The sequence below is a fragment of the Tenrec ecaudatus genome, chromosome 3, assembly GCF_050624435.1.
Source record: "Tenrec ecaudatus isolate mTenEca1 chromosome 3, mTenEca1.hap1, whole genome shotgun sequence".
Taxonomy (NCBI): Eukaryota; Metazoa; Chordata; class Mammalia; order Afrosoricida; family Tenrecidae; genus Tenrec; species Tenrec ecaudatus.
The window spans coordinates 51,611,140-51,632,514 of record NC_134532.1 but is presented as its reverse complement, the minus strand read 5'-3'; positions in this window follow the sequence as shown (position 1 = coordinate 51,632,514).

The window sequence follows — 21,375 nt, the reverse complement described above, 5'->3', positions numbered from 1 at the left end:
ACATGTCCATAAAAATTTTAGAATCAGCTTGTCATTTTCTGGAAAAACAAACCTGGAGAGGAATTAGGTTGAATCTGTAGATGAGTTGTAGAATATTGCCTCTGGAAAATAATCAGTCTACCAATCCATCAAAACATCAGATTTGTACCTGGGTCATTTTTTGCTCAGGTCTCAGTTTAAATGTTTAGCCTTCTCACATCTTATGCAAAGTTCACTCCTCTGCTCCACTATAGTACATTATTTATAAACTTGACATTTATTACTAAATAGTTTGTCTTGCTCTGGATAGTTTATGCTTCAAGTAAGTCTTTTATTATAAAGATTCTCTAGGACCAAACAAAATGCCTACTAACAATAATTGTTCTTAATTTTTGTCGGCACCAGTCTGTGCTGAGAGTAGGTGAATGGAGCGTTGTGGAGCGGGAATACTACAAGAGGTATACTTGAGGGAAGGGGGTTTTCGGCACCCCCATAGAAGCATGCACTTAGTGGATGATGGTTCCGGAGGGGTCCAGTCCCCCAGAGGATCTCTCTGGTGGGAGAGCAACTTTCTGGAGAGGTCTCAGATACGCCAACAATTTTTTCTGGCAAGTCCCAGACTCCTAGAGCATCATTCTGGTTTGATCCGGACCCCAAATAGCATCATGCTGGTGGGGTCATGAATCCCTCAGAGGGTCATTCCAGCAGGGTCCCAGAACCCCAAAACATCATTCCACCAATGCTTCCAGTGCTTCATCAATTTGTTGAAACTTTTTAAATTGAATTCAGTCAATTCTTGGTAACTGGTTTTGGCTAATTCCGTCAGTGTGGCTTGAATATCTTCCATTAGTACTGTTGGTTCTTGTTTATATCCTTCCTCTTGAAATGGTGGAATGCCAACTAGTTCTTCTTGGTAAAATAATGTGTATTCTTTCCATCTTCACTTCATGCTTCCTGGATCGTTCAATATTTCCCCATAGAATATTTCAGTAGAGCACCTCAAAGCTCAGATTTGTTTTTCTTCAGTTATTTTAAGATATAGTGAACATGTTCTTCCATTTTAGTTTTCTCACTCTCGGTCTTTGCACATTTCATTATAGTACTTCTCCGGCTGCTTTCTGAAAGTTTCTGTTCAGCTCTTTGACATCATTTCTTATGAAGTGCCTTAGCTACTCCATGATTAAAAGCAAGTTTCAGAGTCTCTTCTGACATCCAGTTTGATCCTTTCTTTCCTGTCTCTTCAATGACCTTTTGCTTTCTTCATGTTCTCGGTGATATCCTTAGTGTTTAGTGAGTCAAATCTGCTCCTGACACCTCAATATTCAGGTGAGATAGACTCAAGGTTGTATTTGGCTCCCGTGGGCCTGTTGTAATTTTCTTCAGCTTGAATCTGAACTTAGCTACAAGCAATTGATGGCATGTTCCACAGCTGACTACTGGACTGATTTTAGCGGCTGACATTTAGCTTCTCCATCTTCTCTTCCCACAAATGTAGTCAATTTGATTCCTGTGTGTGCCCACAAAGTATTTGCTATGAACAAGTTGTTAGCCTTGTAAAATTCTATCATGTGATCTCCAGATTTATTTCTATCACCAAGACCATATTTTCCAATTATTATTCCTTCCTCTTTGTTTCCAACTTTTGAATTCCAATTGCCAATAATTATCCATGCATTCAGATTGTGTTTGATCAATTTCACACTGAAGATGTTGGTAAAATCCATCAGATTCTTCATCATCAGCTTTAGTACTTGGTGCAACAATTTAAATAACCGTATTGACTAGATTTTCTTGTCTGCAGATATATAGTATTTGATCACAATAGCATCGTACTTCAAGTAGATCTTGAAACGTTCTTTAGGAAGATGAATGTGATTCCACTTGCATGTGTCATTCCCAGCACACCAAACTGTTTGACTGTCTGATTCAAAATGGCAGATATCAGTCCGTTTCAGCTCATTAACACCTAGCGTATTGATCTTTATGAGTTCCATGTAATATTTTATGACTTCTAGTTTTTCTATATTAGTAGTTCAAAATTCTGAGTTTCAATGATTAAATAATTGTCACTGTTTCTTCTCACATTGAGACATCCTCTATCATATTGAGACATCCTCTATCAGCAAATGAAGGTCTCAACTGACTTATTCCATTCATATCATTATGATCAACTCTGCTTTGAGCTGGTAGTTCTTCCCTGACCATATTTTGAGTGCCTTCTATCTTGAGAAAGAGCCCTGGTGGCATAGTAGTTATGCATTGGTCTATGAACTACTAATTAGCATTTCAAAACCACCAATGTTCCTTGGGAGAAAGACAGGGCTTTCTACTCCCTTAAAGAGTTACAGTCTGGGAAACACAGAGGGACATTTCTATCCTGTCCTATAGGGTCAGTACGAGTTGACATCGACTCACTCAGTGAGTTGAGTTCTGGACTGAGGTCTTATTTTTGGCAGTATATATGACAGAGTTCTGTTGCTATTCATGAGGTTGCAGTGACTAATTCTCCACAAGTGGACAAATCAGTTCTTCATATGAACTGCTATCAGGAATCACCTAGCTCTCACCTCAGTAGTTTAATTGATTTGGATTGTGGTATGATCCACTGTTTTTTTTTAAAACCTTCATTATAAGTGATTATGCTGTGTAACGAGGCTTGAGAACCACTTCAATATGAGTCAGTTCTCCCAACCCCAATATTTACCAAAAGCAGAGAACAAATCACATGCACCCAAATATTCCAACAGGAGATGGCATTATACCTCCCTCAAAAGCCCACTATAGTGGCTAAATGGTCTCATTTCCAGACTCCCTCCCGACCCACCCACACACAAAAAAAGTGTTTCATAAGCCCCTTCTTTGCCAAAATTACTTTTGTTGGATCATTTCTCTATATTTGAATAGAGACCAAGATCATTCACCACCTTATTTGTTAGACATCCAGGAAACACAATTACACTGTTACAATCCCTGGAGATAGCTCTCACAGAGTCAAGAATGAAACATTGTACCTGTGTTCCCATGTTTTAAAGACTGTGTATCAGGACACGATGACACACTTAGCACTGCAATTTCAGACTACAGTACATTATTCCATTAAAAATAAACAACTACTATCATATTGTTTCAGTCTGGGTACATTAGAGAAACAAATCCACAGAAACATGAATAAGAGAGTTTTATATAAAGGGTAAGTGCACATCAAGAAAACATCCCAACCCAGTGCTGCCAAAGCCAACAAGTCCAAAATTAGCCCGTACATCCAACACCAATCAATAAAGTCCTCCTCCATCTCACAAAACACATGCAATAACGCTGACTGCAGGAGGAAACCCGAATCAGTGAGCATGTAAGCATCTCAGCACTGGCAGGGGTCTCCACATGGCTTCTCCAGCAACCAGGGCTGCATCAGGGTAGGTCCATGTGGCTTCTCCTCAGGGATGTCTTTCAGGAATGAGCCTTGCCAGTTGAAGAAGGGAACTGGCTAAGGTAACTGCATCCTGGTCCAACCATCAGAAAGCAAGAAACCCGAGAATTAGAATGGCAAGGCTCACGGAGCCATTTATCCCTCCACCCTTCAATTAATCCCACATGTGTCAACCAGGTTGGCACAATAAACTTTATCTCACATGCCAACTAGAAATTTTTCAGAAGTAATTTTTATGTGAGGTAAAACATTGTGCACACCAGCAAGGGATTCTTTTTTATAACCGAACTATCAATAAAATAAGTCTAAACCTATATGCTTTTCCCAAGACAGGATTTCACAAGATGAGTGAAGCATATGTGGGAACTGGCCATGTGTTAGAAAAACTTGAAAGGGACAGAATCCTTTAATCATAACAGTAAGGACGCTTAGGTGAACTTTCCCAGACTTATACAGTCAATAAGTACCAAGGCTGAGATTTCTTCAGTGTGACTCCAGATGAACCAACATGGCCGCTGAGATCTGCAGGAGTGGGAGTTAAAACCACACCACCATCAACAAGTCAATTCTGACTATTGGGACCCTCTAAGACAGACTTAGAAATGCCCCCTGGTATTTCCGGAGCCTGCAAGTCAGTGTTCCCCAAAGTGAGTAAAAGCGCTCCCCTGAGGGTGAGGTTGGGATCACTGGAATGATGCAGGGAGGTTTCAACAGCAGATACCTATACTTTATCCCAGGTTATGGACTACCCTACAGAAGTTTTCAATTGCCACAGAAGTGCTGAGTGATTATTACTTTTCTGTAAGGGCTAGTTAGCCAAATAAATTTGGGAACCTATGAAATTCTTTTTGTCAAAAGATAGTCTCATTGTTCTCCCACAGAGCAGCTGGTGGCATTGAACTGGTGACCTTGTGTTTATCAGCCCAATACATAATGCACTACACCATCCAGGTTCCTTAAGTAGCAGCTAGTTAGCCCAAAGTCAAACAATCAGTTGCCATCCAGTGGATTCCAAATCTCAGTGACCCACATGTGACAGAGGAAAGATACCCTTCCTGGGGTTTTCAAGGGTCATTATATTTTTGAAGTATGATGCCAGGACTTTCTTGAGGGTGTTGTTGCTTGTGAATTTAAACTGCCAATCTCTTGATCAGTCACGTGCATTGACTGTTCCATCCAAGGACTCCAGTTAGGAGACAAATAAGAACAAAACTCAAACAAATTCACTGCCATGGACTCAAGGCTGACTCACAGCAACCCTTAGGACAGGCTAGAACTTCCCCTGTGGGTTTCTGGGACTGTGACTATTCAATGGAATAGAAAGCCTTGTCTTTCTATTGAGGAACAGCTGATGATTTTGAACTGCTGATCTGTAATTATCAGCACAACACATAGCTACTCTGCCACCAAGGCTATTCAGGATGATTATGCAGTAGGCGAGAGCCTGGCAATTTTCAGGGAATTTAAGAGATCATTGTGACTGGAGCTTTGATTCTGAGATGGAGAGGGAAGGCTTTGACACAAAATGGTTTTCTCTTTCAAATGAATGCTCTAGTTATAACGTGGGAAGTAGGTCATGGGAAGCCGGAGTATGTGTGGAGGACGCCCTGATGGCACTACATGAAGCAGTTCTCAGCAGCTAACAGAAAGCAGTGCTGTGGAAGAAAGACCTGGCCATTCATTTCTGCAGAGACAATAGCCTGAGAAATCCTGTGGGGCAGCTTTGCCCTGCCACGTGGCTCTACCGTGAGTTGGAATCTGACTGATGGCACCTACAAAAGACTATGCATCTATGCATGGAGGAGAGGTAATAGCTTGAGCTTTTACTTTGTGTTTTAACTGTTTTATTGGCATATAATTCACATTATATACACATACTCTCCTTTAATGTACTCATATTTTTAGCTCCCTATTTCCCCCAAACCTCCCTGTCATGGTGTGAATAACCAGTATTCCAAATGTATGATGAAGTTTTGAACACAAGGATGTGTCTCATTGTACCCCAGCACAGCTAAAGACATAGAGTGTCCATAATTCTACGACTCCATTTATTTATGTTTTCTCTGTTTCTTCTACTTATGTCTGTCTGGTGCAGACTTACTACTGCACTGTTCTCAGAGTCCTAGTGATCAGAGTTCTGTGGTAAAAGTATTTTTAATAGGTTATATGTCCAAGGAAAAACCTGATCCCATTGAGTACACCTGTCCCTCTGGGATGTTATTCCCCAAGCCTCACTGGCCTTCCTGAGGGCAGGCAAGCTAGGACGCAGCCAGGAAGGTGGTTTCCTGGCTTGATTACCATCAGCATAGAGGCAGCCACTGGAAAAGCAGAGCGAGGCTCACAGTGTGTGATGTGAGTGGCCAATAGTTCAGTCACAGAGAAAATCATTAAGAGGGGTATTTCCACACTCAACGCCCCGAACATGTTACTCCTGTGTAACCCTGTAAATTCCACACGTTGCCTAATGAACCAAGCCAAAGGATATGAGACATGTTTAAATTTACATATACAGCATGCATTGCCCACAATTAAACTAGTTTATTTCCTGTGTTCTGTTTGTTTAGTGGTTTACATATATGTTTCTAACTAAAGGGTTGACAGTCCACATCAACCAGTCATTTCTTTGGATAAAGATGAGGCTTCCTGCTCTTTTAAGGATTTACTGGTTGGGAGCCTATGGGAATATGTCTGAAACAAACACACAAACAAAAGTGCTCCACAATCTGCCTTATCTATTTAAATTAGGTTATGCAGTCAGGGTGATTTGGACAGCGTGTCTCCAACTAAAACAGTAATAAAACAGAGAACAAATATTTATTTAATAGAACTAAGGATGACATTGTTCATCAAAATCTCTCTCCCTGAGCAACATGGCGTGGGTGTTTATAGACAGTGCTTAAGGATGATGATGCTCTAGCAAGCCAACATGAAATGGTGTTTTTGTTTTCAGGTTTTTCTCCTTGTTTGTAAGGGTCTATCCACATCACAGCTAAAAAAGTTAGCAACTTCTGTCCTTCAAATAGAAGCGGGCTTAAGTTTTTATTTCAAAGGAGGAGTAGCACTGGTGCATCAACATGTCGTGTACTCTAACAAATTTTCAAATTTGAAATGAGAAAAGGAATGTACATGAAGCCCAAGTGAGGTCCTGTGATTTGTTGCAGCATCAGGAGTACATGCTGCGGACAGCAAATTAAGAAACCTGTACTTTGTATTCTTGCATTAATTTATAATAAACTGCTATTAAATTAAGTTTAACTTAGGGATTGAATTCTGAGGCCTACATTTGTGGAAGACTGAGGTTTGCACAAGTTGTTGTTAGTTGCTGTGATAGTTAAGGTTTATTGTGCTAACCTGGCCGATAAATACATGGGATTAATTAAAGAGCAGAGATAAATGGCTTGGTGAGCCTCGCCTTTCTTATTCTCTGGTCTCTTGTTCTCGGATGGTCTGACCAGTGTGCAGCTGCCTTAGCTAGTTCTTTGCCTCACCTAGCAAAGCTCACTTCCTGGGAGACATCCCTGAGGAGAAGCCACATGGACCTGCAAAGATGGAGACCTGGGTCTGGAGAACAGCGTGGAGACTCCTGCCAGCGCTGAGATGCTTAAACACTCACTGATTTGACTTTCCTCCTGCATTTGGCATTATTGCATGTGTTTTGTGAGTTTGAGGAGGACTTTGTAGATCTGTGTTGGATATATGGGCTAGTGTCAGATTGATGGTCTTGGACTGGCCTGGGTAGGGATGGTTTCTTAATGTACACTTAACTCTTACAGAAAACTCTCTCTTATATACATATGAGTTTCTGTGGATTTGTTTCTCTGATCTACCCAGACTGACACAGTGCTCTCCGGTCAGGTCTGAATCACTGACCTTATGCTCACAGATTGAAACACTGCCAAGTCCTGCATCATCCTGAACACTTTTCCATCCATGTTGTCCTTTTCCAGGGACTCTCTCTCTTGATAACATGTCCAAGTTACATGAGACAAAGTCTTGCCATCCTTGAACCCAAAGAGCATCTGGCTGTACTTTTGTCAAGGCAGACTGGTTTGTTCTTCTGGCAATCCATAGTCCTAGCAGCACCCTTTCCTAGTACCTTCATTCAAATGAGCATAATGAGACCACCAAATTCAGTTTGAATCTCACCTACTATCAGCCTCAATTGCTTATTTCTGACCACTTACCTGCAATGTCAAAAAAGGTAATGTAAAGGAATTCTTAAGAGTATTGGCAAGTCTCTTCTGGATAGGATAGGAGAGACTTACTCACTTTAGCACTTTCTCAGGACCTTACGTATCCTGGATTGCCTTTGACAAGTATTGGAGTATTAGGCCAATATTTTGTGAATCACACCTGGAAAAGAGGGCTGTGATCCAATCTTGTAAGGTTTTAAAATGTCATTGCTGTCCCTATCCTAATCATGGTCCTTCTTTTCCTCCTGAAGTCAGAACTGAGGCTGTGTTTACTCAATCTTTCACCAGCCATGAATTTGTGAGTGTCGCTGCTACCCCCACCTTATTTTTCCCCCCGTGAAGAGGACAAAAGAGTTCTCTTCAAACAAGGATGGGTGTCTACAAAAGATGCAGGCCAGATTCAAAAATTTTTTCAGTTGTATATGATTACTGTTTATTTTGAACTGACTTTTAAAATCAGCAAAGCTCAGGAAACCTCCAGGCATCCTCCATCCTTCTTCCCAGTTACTCTCACAACAGCTGTGAGGAAGAGCATTCATTCTCACCCCCAATATTTAAAAACAAACAAATAAGACACTTTTAAATTACTCAGTGTTTACAAAGTGATTTCGATATTGCCTTGTCTATTTGAGACAAAAGTAATAAAGATCAAATAAGTGGAATTTTCTTGTATGTTCCAGGATCTTTTTGAATTTATATCTGAAAGTGTTCTTTACTGCAGTACTCTGTGCATCCTTACAATTATTATTGTCCATTCCAGAACTGCTTGTTCATCAATAAACTCTTTGATTATTAACTCAAATTCCAGTTTGGTCTTTGGAAGGAGGAGCAGAAAAAGGAAATACTATGTACATTTCTTGAGAAATGATGTCTACCAATCACTTCCAAATTCCTTTAAAAAAGAGCGATAGAAAAAACAAACAATACATAACAATAGACTTACCATCTCTGGGAAACGTTATCTTTAAGTCTTCAATAACTAATCTTTTGCGACAAGACTCTATTTGTTGTAAGTATAATAAATAGATAGAATCTGACAACAGAATAAAAACAACCAAGTGGTGTTAGCAAACACAGGGACAAGGGAACAACGTGAGACCCAAAATGGTAGTGAGGGGGGAGTGGCAGGCCTGGTGGGGAATGATCAAGGGTAGGGTTGCGTAGAGAAGAGGTATAGCTGTAGCCCAGGTGGAGACGGAGCATGGTAGTAGGACAGGAGGAAAGTCAAGGGAGGTGGAAGAAAGAGCTAGGAGTCAAGGGGCATATATGGAGGTCTAGACAAAGACATGTACTGTACATGCAAATATATATATGAGGATAGGGAAATAGATCTATGTGTCTATATTTATAGGTTTAGTATTAAAGTGGTGGAAGGACCTTGGGCCTCTACTCAAGCACTCCCTTAATGCATGAATACTTTCTTTTATTAAATTGGCACTCTATGATGCTCACCCTCCCGACACAACTGCTGAAGCCAAAGCGGGTGAACAAGTAAATGTGGTGAAGAAAGCTGATGGTGCCCGGCTATCAAAAGAGATAGTGTCTGGGGTCTTAAAGGCTTGAAGATAAACAAGCGGCCATCTAGCTCAGAAGCAACAAAGTCCACATGGAAGAACACACCAGCCTGTGTGACCATGTGGTCCCGAAGGGATCAGTTATCAGGAATCAAAGAACAAAAAATCATATAATTGGTTGCACACCTCCATGATATGATCACCGAAGACAAACGGGTGCATAAGCAAATGTGGCGAAGAAAACTGATGGTGCCCGGCTATCAAAAGAGATAGTGTCTGGGGCCTTAAAGGCTTGAAGGTAAACAAGCGGCCATCTAGCTCAGAAGCAATAAAGTCCACATGGAAGAAGCGCACCAGCCTGTGCTATCTCGAGGTGCTAAAGGGACCAGGTATAAGGCATCATGCAGAAAAAAAAATTTATATATATATACCATATTGAATGAAGGGGGAAGTGCAGAGTGGAGACCCAGGGCCCATTTGTCGGCCACTGGAGATCCCCCTCATAGAAAGGTTTGGGAGAGGAGATCGGTCAGTCAGGGTGCGATGTAGTACCGATGAAGAACACAGCTTTCCACCAGATCCTGGATGCTTCCTCCCGCCAACTACCATGATCCGAATTCTACCTTGCAGGACTGGATAGGGCAGAGGTTGTACAATGGTGCATATAGGGGCTGAAGGTACAGGGAATCCAGGGTGGATGATACCTCCAGGACCAAGGGCGTGAGGGACGATGCTGGGAGAGTGGAGGGTGAGTGGGTTGGAAAGGGGGAACTGATTACAAGGAGCCACATGTGACCTCTTCCCTGGGAGAGGGACAGCAGAGAAGGGGGGAAGGGAGACCCCGAATAGGGCAAGATATGACAAAATAACGAGGTATAAATTACCAAGGGCATATGAGGGAGGGGGGAAAAGGGAGGGAGGGGGGGAAAAAAGAGGACCTGATGCAAGGGGCTTAAGTGGAGAGCAAATGCCTTGAGAATGATTGGGACAGGGAATGTATGGGTGTGCTTTATACAATTGATGTATGTATATGTATGGATTGTGGTAAGAGTTGTTGGAGTCCCTAATAAAATGTAAAAGAAGAAAAGAGAAAAAAATGATTAGGGCAAAGACTGTACAGATGTGCTTTATACAATTGATGTATGTATATGTATGAACTGTGAAAAGAATTGTATCAGCCCCAATAAATTGTTAAAAACAAACAAAAAAAAATTATACTGTGTCTTCTAGAGTCACTATGAGTCCGAAGCAGCTCAATGGCAGTGAGTTTCACTTTGGTTTTATCCCAAAGAAGATGACGGGGTCAAAATTTATTTTCAGCTTCTGAGAAAACTATGAACATCTCTATTTTATTCCGCAGGCTTCTAGTATGCAGAGCACCCCATCCATTTCCAGGTGAAATTTCAAATTAGTGAAAATGTTACATCATGGCCAGGGTTCTGTAGGATCCCCAGACCTTGTCCATAAGTCATGAAATTCCTGTGAGAGTCTTCTGGCTAGTGGGTACTTCTCACTAGTCATGTCAAGATTCCAAAAATAGTTTGACATAATTAGGGTTCCATTGCTTGTCATCAGTGATTATTTTTCCTGTTCCCAGTTGTCCAAGATTTGGGTCCAGGGTGATGAACCCTTCATAGATCCTCTCCCTAAGCTTCACTGTCTCTGAGGACTCCATATTGCCAGAGGTAGAACTGCCAAGATGCTATTGCTGGGTGTTCTCCTGTGCCTGGTGACAATTCCCCAAGGTGGAGATTCAGATATCTGACCTGGGTCTATGGGAATGGTTGACTACAAGTGACTGACACAGAGATCAGTGTCTTTATTTACACTTGTCCTATCCCAGGTGTAGTTTCAGGAGTCGGATCCAGGATTGGTGAAACCTTCCCAGAAGCTGTCTCTCACCTGCACTCTCTGGTTTCTCCATCACAAGCAGTAGTTGTCTCTGGAGTTGAATCCACCAGAGCTCAAGGAAGGAGTTGCAGTGGATAGGACACATATGGCCTGATGGTACAGATTATAACCCATCCTTCAAAGCCGACCCACCATCACCAGAGACATAGAAGAATCAGTTCTCCCTGCTGCTTAGCTCCATGACTGCTGAGGACATGGCCATGTATTACTGTGCAAGGAGCACAGTGAGGGGGAGTCAGTGTGAGCCCAGACACAAACCTCCCCTGCAGGGAAGACAATGGGCAGCAGAGGATGCGCAGGACCCGCAGAGCACACACTCCCAGCCCTGGACAGGCAGATGGATGATAGGGAGGATTTCTTGTTAGAGCAATGTGTCCTCCACCAGCTCTCAACATCCCCAGGGCCATTTTTTCTTTTTCATTTTTCTCCCTTCCCTCTAAATCAGTGGTTCTCAACCTTCCTAATGCTGTGACCCTTTAATACAGTTCCTCATGTTGTGATGGCCACCCCCACCATAAAATTACCATATGTACTCGAATATAAGCCGACCTGAGTTTAAGCCAAGGTACCTAATTATTACCTGGAAACCCAGAAAAACTGATTGACTTGAGTATAAACATAGGGTGGAAATGCAGAAGCCATCGGTGAGTTTCAGTAATCAAAACAAATGAAAATACAATTATTAAAAATGGAGACATCAGTGGGGTAATGTATTTAAATATTTATTTTGTATAAAAAAACATAAAAGGCAACAAGTCACTTAACATTAGTAAACCAGCACAGTAAGTGGAAAATAGGTTCAGCAAAATTAATTAGGTATGAGCAATGATATACCTTAAGAGTACTATTCTCTGAGCTCAATCAGCAACCAAGCTAAAATGTAAAGAGTTAAAATCCTTCAAAACTGGATTCCTCATCATCATCCATATCCCAATGCAGATCTTCAGCTGGTGTGAGGTCATCATAGACGCTGTACTCACTGAAATCGCCATCATCACCATCACTGCTGTCATTTTCATACAAAGCGCAGTCTTCACTGCCTGCCATAGCATTACTAATACTACATTTCTGGAAGGCACATTGCACCATGTCTTTTGGAATGTCTTCCCATGCATCTCGAACCCACTTTGCTATTAATGCTATGTCCGGCTTCATGAAATTTCCTCCTTTTGTTAGTCAGGCTTGACCAGATGACATCCATTCATGCCACTGACCTGTGTATAACCCAAACCCCAGACTCTGAGACTCAGAAGAATCCCTTCTCAGGTCCATCGACGAGAAAGGCATTGCAGAGAGAACTGTAGAATCTGCAACACCATTTTTTGGAACTTGAGGTTCCAGTTCTACAAACCCATCTTCTGCCTGTGCTGTCTCTTGTTCGGGTGAGTTGGGTGGCACTTCAGACTCCAGAAGGTCCTGAACTTTCCTCTACTGCTTCCTCCATCTGCATTTCAGAATTGAGTTATTACATCGTGGGGCAGAATTCAGGGAACTACATTAATATCAGTGATGCAACAGGAAAGCCAACTGCTCTTCGATGTGGCACCACACGACCTCACCTGCTCAGAACACCCCTTTGAGCTAAGAACTGTCTCCCTGGTCCTAATTCTCTTGATCACACCAGGGACTGGACTCAGAGGTCAACTCTGCCTCCTCTTCTTCTGCAGAAGACCCTGTAGTGAGTCAGGAATGCTGTTGAAACCCTGCCAAGGCCAAAGGAAATTCTGACACATCCCGTTTCCACTACCGCAAAGTTTCTTGACCCGTCCACACCACCCTGAGAAATGTTCATCAGAAATTTTTTTCTTGCTTGGACCCACAATCAATACTCATGGAATCAGCAGTTGAAAGATCAAAAGATATATTACATTAGGTAAATCTTCTGTACAAGATCTCTTCAGAGTATTGAAGTGCAAGGATCTCACTTTAAGGACTTAGGTGTACTTGATTACCCCCACCCCCTCAGAAATAGAAAACATAACTAACTCAGCATTATTTTGAAGTTCAAGTACACTTGATCATTCTTCACGTATCCCCAGTGAGTGTTATTCATGGTGAACCAGACATACCTTCCACGAAGAAGTGATAGGTTTATATGGAGTTCTTAGGATGCTTGAAGGAAAGAAACCCACCTAGCCTCAGGTGCAGTGGATAGGATAATTACTGATTGCTCTTTGAAACTCATGATTAGCCTGTCAGATAGCAAGGGTTGACCTAGGGCAGTGATCCAATTCAATCACTCCCCCAGGACTCTATATCTGAATCTTGACTTTTCTCAACTTATCTACCAATAACCTTGCACTACAGTTTTATTGAATAGGAAATCATGCTTCCTCAATACAAATGCTATTGTTGTTATTGTCACTTTCATTGAGTTGGTTGCAATCATAGTCTCTCCGTGTATGATAGAATGAAACCCTGTCCTGTCCTATGCCATCCTCATAGTCCTTGCTATGTTTGATCTCATTGCTGCAATCACGGTGACAAGCCATCTAACAGTTAGAATCTGTACGCTACACAGCAAGCTGTGGTTTTCTGTGTGCATTCGTCTATTGGTATTAGAGCCTCCCTGTGGGTTTCTCAAAATAGCCTATTATAAATGGGTGTCTACTATTTGTCCTCACTGCCTATTTACTATTTCCCCTCTCCCTAGTTCTGCTCCATTCCAGCTGCAGGAATCCCTCTGAGGAGTGGTGAAACCTCTCAGATCCTCTCCCTAACCTGTGCCGACTTCTCCACACACACCACGATCACTTAGTATTACTGGAGCTGGACGGACCAGCCGATATCTTTTGAAGGAGTCAGAGTGACTGTTAACAATAGGCTTGGTTGTCGGAAAAAAACTACACTCCAGTTCTGAAGAACTGACTCGCGAGCTCCAGAAGTGAGCCCACAAACTCATTCTCTCTATAGTTCAATTCTGTGACCACTGAAGACAATATATTTTTACTGTATGGGTCAGTGGAAGTCAGTGGGACCCAGACACAAACTACTGTACAGGAATAGGGCAGGGCTATACCAGAAAGGTGGGTGCACAGGGCACAGGGCACAGGACAAGTGACTCCCCTATGACAGAAATAGGAGAGGAACCATCACTTTGTAGTGACTGGGTACTAAAAAGATAAAATGGGCATGCTTTATGAACATGGATCAGGGTGTATTTTAACATTTGCCGTATTTTTTATATTTGTTGGCTCATATTATGATTTATCTCAGATGTGTTATGTCATTGGGTGTTACCCTCCTGAAGTTGTGTTATATATTTTTCGGTATATAAAAGCCAGGATTGATAAACCTAGAGGGACAGCAAGTAGAATGTTTCTGAGCAGGAACACAATGGTGGTGGTGGTGGTGGGCAGGGGAAAGGGAAATAATATCAAGGAGTCCTATAGCAATTGCACAATATTGATTGATTCGATTGAATTATGGAAGGATGTAATATCTGTATTAGCTTCCAGTTAGGCAGATGAATGAATGAATGTCAACACAGAGAGAAAAAGCGAAGGCAGAGTTTAAAGCAATGCAAACTTGGAATGTCCTTGCCACAGATCTCCTGATGTGTTTCATCAGGAGATCTACCAGTGGAGGTCTTACTAGTGGGAAGGGTTTCAGGCAAATCTGTGACTGATCTCGGCTCATAGAGAGTAGTGACCCCTAGAGATTAATACAGACTTAATAACAACTTGGAAAACACCACAAATTTACTTCAGGCCAGGGGTTAAACAGACAAACAAAGGAACAAAATATAAGATTCTGGTGGGAAAAATTGAATCCATCTTGCTACATTATAATATCTAAAGTTGAATAAAAAATTTACCAGGTGAGCATCAAGGTGAAATTGATACTGTCTCTGAGTGCCTCTAGATGTTGGATATAGTACACAAATACTTCACAGCAGTTATTAAAAACAGGTGCAAGGAACTAATGGAAATCATATTTTACTAACTAAAGTTGTAATGACAAGACTCTGAATAATATAAGATAGCTATGATTTATAATAAAAATTAAAAGCTGGAAATGTATATCTGAAATAAAAACTTTAATAGATTTGCAACACAAAAGAATCAGGGAATTTGATAATTAACAAAACTTATCTAGGGCTAAAGAACATGGCCCACAGGCTAAGACAGAAAGAAAATAAAATCACATGTCCTAACACAGGGAAAGACTGGCATCCAAAGTCATAGTTCATTAAGACTTCTGTTAGAGTCGCGGTCACTTTTGTATGTGTCGCTGAGAAATGCTTTTGCTCATTCATATGAGTTCTACAACAGAAATGCAGAGGGGAAAGAAGAGAAAATGTTAGGAGAAATAAAATCCAGTCAATAGGAGAAGAAATAAAATAATTCATGTACTCTTCAAATAAGTGCCTCCTCCTGTTTAGAGTAAAGTTTGACTCCCAAGTGGAATTCTTCCACTTCCTTCAAATATTTTATTTTTAATCTTAAAGTCTGTTATATCCAAAGCAATAACTCAGAACCCTGTAGACAAAAAACACTTACCTTTAAAAATAAAAGTATAGTGTACTTACATGCTTTGTCATAGAAGACGTGGAATGCCTAGACGTCATGGAATCTGTTTGTTTAACAAATACCGTGAAAAGCTAAACAGAGAGACCGCTCCCTGGACAACTTGGATTTCCACCAATTTACTCGTTCTAGAACTGTCAGGAAAGATCTGTGTTTCCGTTATTCTCCTTGGTAACTCACACATTCCTAACAACTGGAATAGAGTATCATTACAGATGACTCTCATTGATACATCATTTTCAACCCATCTTCAATTAGTCAAATACTTTCAGCACTCAGTGCCTTTCACAAGGTGCCTTTGCGTTAATCCATCAGGTCATGAGTCACGGTACCACTTACAGTTCACTTATGACAATGTTCTGTCTTTGGACACTATGATGCCTATGCCATTATATGAACATCTAATTATATTTCAGCTATATAAAATTGGTTGGAAATGTAAACATGAATTAACCAACATCAAGAAACATTTATCAAATAAACAGTGTTAACAATACAAATCTGATCATCTTAACATGGTCCTTACAAACTGTGATATAATAAAAGCCAATGAAAATAATAAAAAGACACATCACTGAAATATTTTCATTCTATACAATTAACATTACATTTTTTCTTGATCATTATAAAGTGTTTATTTATGAGAAGGCACAGATGAGCATGAAATCAAAAGATGGTGTCTTCCAATTTCTCAAACCCTAATCCTACTTGCCAGAAGTATTGACTGTTATGCCTTCATCACTGTGTTCAATGTGTGCAAAGCTACTTTTTATATAGAAACCATTCCAGATTTGGTAAATGATTTTCTGCAATTCCCTTGTTTCACATGACAGTAAATCATGAACAACTTCCAAAACAGGAACAGTACTCACTTTAATTGCCATTTATAGCCTCATAATTGTGAGATTTCTATAAGTTATTCAATGATCTCTTTATTATGATCTCATGTCCAGAAATGACACCGAATGCAATAAATATTCTTGTCCACACACAGCGGGAGAATACATATTGACCAAATTCCTAAAAGGGCAATAGGACATGCAAACTGTGTCCTACCACAAAGCTTTGCCTACCAACTAAGGCTATCACCAAGAAATGCGTGCCTCTTAAGCCATATTCTTGCCATCTCTGAATAACAGACATCTTTTTAATCTGTTGGGGAAAAATGTATTCTTATTACAAATGTTGGAAATAAATAAATATTTTTTACTTTCTACCTATGACATTTATGCCTCTATGGTGGTTTTCTCCTTTGGAGATAAATACACTGTAAATCATTGCTGTAATGAGAAATAGACATAACACAAAGTAAAATAACCTAATAAATCATTTACATTTTTTACAAAGCAGGAAATCTTGTTGTTCCCATGTGGCCAATACTGAAGATGTGCACAGGTGCTGTGATGAGTTCTTAGATGTTGTCTGGATAAGCAAGAGGCATGTAATGTACTAAATACATCTAAACAACCTGGAGGAAAACATGAAAACATCCTAATGACCAACAACAAATAACTATATAGGAAAAATCACTATTCTAAAAAAAACCCACAAAAATTAAAATATAACGAGTTTCACTTTTTCTTTGCCCATGAAAGAACTCTGCTTTTCTATGAATATAAAAGTGCTGCTCTTAGGAACCTGCTCATGAGTTTTTCAGTGTTCTTCAATTTAACTTATCACTGTTCAACTAGACCCCCTCTTTTGATTAGGTATACAAATGTCTCTCTAGAAGAAACAGTCCCGTCAATGGAAATAGACGGTATAGATGTATAGGCTAAATTCACTTCTAGTTAAGAACATAAAGAGATAAAGAACTGTCATTTCCTAGAAAGGAGCCCAAAGGATCCAGAGAAGCAGGTGATCAAACATTCTAAACCAGAGCTGCTGACCTCTTTCTCTGAACGTTTTCACGAACCCTCACCTAAGCTCCCTCACCAGCTAGAAGCTAGAAATACCTTGGAAATCCTTACCAAGTCCTAGGCTCGGGTAGGGGCCCCCACTATTTTATACAGCAAAGAACCTTGGAGTGGGGTGGGGCAGTGGTCTCAACACCAAAAGCTTATTATTTTTCCCTTCCCCATTTAGGATGTATCCATTCTTGAAAAACCCCTGGGGTGAAGGTGAGATGGTCCTTCCCAATATAACTGTCTATCTAAATCTAGGAAATACAGCAGCTGGTGATAGTATTACAACCAAAAAAGTAAAATGTAAACATGCAGGTTAGAAGCGCAAAGTGAGTGAAAACAATTAATAATAACTAACATTAAAAATTCTACCCAACTGATGATTTTCTATAGCCAAATACTCCATTTTCCAAATGAGGGAAAGAGGGAAACGAATTCCATCATCTTTCTGTAGCAGGACTTAGTTTGATCCTGGTTTACTCTAAAATATTGAGTCTTAACCACTAAACCGTGGATACTTCCACGCTAAACAGGCAGTATGGAGCGTTACGCTACAGCAAGTTCAAAACCTTTTCGTTTTCTTACTCTGTTTCTTCCTTTTTCTATTGTGGCTTCTTTCCCAATCTTTTAAAAAATCATTTTATTGGGGGCTAGTACAAGTCTTATCACAATCCATACATGCATCCACTGTGCCAACCAAATTTGCACATTTGTTGCCATCATCATTTTCAAAACACTTGCCTTCTACCTGAACCTTTGCTGTTAGCTGCTCCTTTTATCCCCCTTCCTCCCCACTACCCCCACCCTCTCATGAACCCTTCATAATTTATAAATTATTATTATTTTGTCATATTTTACACTGTCTGACATCTCCCTTCACCCACTTTTCTGTTGAACATCCCTTAGGGAGGAGGTTATATTTCCCCACCTTTCTAACCCACCCTTCCTCCACCCTCCTAGTATGGCCACTCTGATGGTCCTGAAGGGATCATCTGTCCTGGATTTCCTGTATTTCCAGTTCCTGTCTGTACTAGTGTACATTCTCTGGTCTTGCCATAATTTTAAGGTAGAAAGGGGACCAAGATAGTAGGGTGGGGGAAAGCATTTAAAAATAGAGGAAAAGTTGTCTATTTCACCATTGCTGCACAGCACCCTGACTGGCTTGTCTCCTAGCCAGGACCCATCTGTAAGGGGATGTCCCGTCGTCTACAGATGAGTCTTGGGTCCCCAATCTGTATTCCCCCTCATTCAAAATGATTTGATTTTTTTGTTCTTTGATGCTTGATAACTGATCCCTTTAACATCTCATGATCACACGGGCTGGTGTGCGTCTTCCATTTGGGCTTTGTTGCTTCTGAGCTAGATGGCCACTCGTTTTCCTTCAAGCCTTTTTCTTACTTTTATATTTCTGATTTAACTTTCTGGCATCAAGATCCCAGCTATCACAGCCCATGTGTGCAGAGTGGATCTGTAGGATTTTCAAGGTCATGACTGTTCAGATGCAGATTGTCAAGTCTGTCCTCCAGGGTACCTAACAGTGGACTCAAACTGCCAACCTCTGGGTTTGCCTGCCTCAGGAATTCCTTTATTTATGCTACACTGTCTTTAAATGGAACAAAGGCAGAGAAATGGTAAAGTATTTGTCAACAGAATAAGTTTAGACCAACTAGCAAACCCCCAAACCAAACTCATTGCCATTGTCGATACTGACTCAGCAACCCCGGTGTGTGTGTTTGTGAGAATGCAACAGGTGATGGGAGTAGAAAGCCCAGCTTTCCTGCCAGAGAACTTTGCATGAAGAAAGGAGTGCCTGGGTGTGCAAGGTTAGCAGCTGGAATCCACCTCAACACCCGGCAGGGTTTCCTTGGGTTGTATGCAGGGTCAGTAGGTCTAGAAATCAACTCTGTGGCACCTACCAATGATGAGGCCATTATTAGTAGCCTCCAGGCAAAAGCTAGCATCTCTTTCAAAAGACTATAGAACGAGCTCCCCATGCTGTCTACTACCATAATGCTAAAAGTCTCCATCAAGTCGAAGACATGTTATAAAAGCAAATGACATTAATTGAAACAGAGCATTGTTGATATTGGAACCAAAATCATCTTTCAAAAAAGGAAATGGGAAAGTATACTTAGAATGTGTAGGATTCAAATGATAAATGCACATATTATTAGTGAAGAGAGAGAATCGTGTTTGGGTGATTTGGGTGTCAGGTTTTAGGACCACCCAAGAAAAATAAGGTGCATGTCAGAGAATAATGACCAGACAACATGGTAACTCTTACCAAATCCACTGCTATCAAATAGGTTCTCACTCGGAGAGACCCTGTAGAAGGTTTCTGAGATGAATCTTTAAGAGAGAAGATATCCTCACCTTTCTCCCTCAGAGGAGCTGGTGGGTTTGAACCACCACCCTTGTGGTCAGCCAGCAAACAACAGACCCACAGCATCACCAAGTCTTTGCCCTCAACCCTGGACTGCTGATATAAAAGGCGGAAACAAACTAGACACAGCCATCAAGTCAATGCCAACTCACAGCTACCCACTGAAAAGGGGAGATTTTCCAAGACTGTAACACTAGGGCCTTAGAGAGCCCCATCTTTCTCTCTGCGCTGGAGGTTTCCACTGCTGATCTTGCAGTTGGCAGCCCACCATGCAACCCCAGTGCCCACCAGGGCTCCTTTCTAAAAGACAGAGAGGGAGAAGAATGGATGAGGAAGACAGCATGAATTTCCCATGTCAGAGACACTTCAACTCAGTAAGGTATACTATGCAAAATGATGAGGGTGGGTGGCTGAGCAGTGGGAGGAAACCGAGAGTCAATGGATAACCTAGAACAGCGGTTCTCAACCTGTGGGTAGTGACCCCTTTGTGGGTTGAATGACCATTTCCCAGGGGTCACCTGAAACCATCGGAAACCACATTACAATTTACATTATGGTTCCTAACAGTAGCAAAATTGCTGTTACGAAGTAGCAAGGCAATAATTTTATGGTTGGGGTGTCACTCCAACACAAGGAACTGTATTAAAGGATCGTGGCATTAGGAAGGTTGAGAACCACTGACTTAGAATGTTTGAGATCTAGTAAAAAGTTTAGTGAAGGAAGGGAGGAGTAGAAATATGAGCTATGGACTAATTATGTACAGGATGTTTGGAAATTAATTTTACACTCTATTAGTTTTGTTTTTAGGGAAGAAAAGGGTGAGTGTGCATCAAAGTCTCAACTTTGAGGCACTTGATTTGAAGGAGTCTCTAACTCTAGCTTTAGATATCAATATCAAGTCAGACCCTATTGTAAGTTAAACTTAAGCTATTTCTCTAATGCCTCCTGTCTTAAAGCAAACTTATGCCGCTAAAAATGTTTTTCCTTTGTGCTTACGCATTGATGTAGAAAGAGTATAGAAGGAATTTCTTCCATAAGAAGGTGCCAAAAAACGCGTGGGTATTAGTGTTCTCTTAATGCCTTGTGAATTGAGAAAGACATCCTGATAGCTACTAAAAATCCATAAGAATTGTATCAGTTTACAATTATGGAAGGAGCCCCGATGCCTCTGAGGACTCATCACTGTGCTGCTCGCTGAATCCAAGTCAGTGGCTCAAAACTACCCGCTGATCCGCAGCATAGAAAGGAGGCACTTTGCTCCCATAAGATTTACAGATTGGGAACCAATGGCAGTGGGCTGGGTTAGTACTTATATAGGGTGGCCAATCCCTACAACCTACAGTCAAGTATTCTCTAAATCAATCAAAGCCAAAACCTGCTCTGAATTGTCCCTCCTCTCATTTCTCTAATTTCACGTTCTCCAGTCAAAATTTTATCAACCGAATTCCTGATTTCTGCCTAGTTAAAGGTGCTGATAGCTGGGCTGCCTCAGACTGCTTGGTTTCTAAAACTTGAGCTTTCATATGAGCAACCGG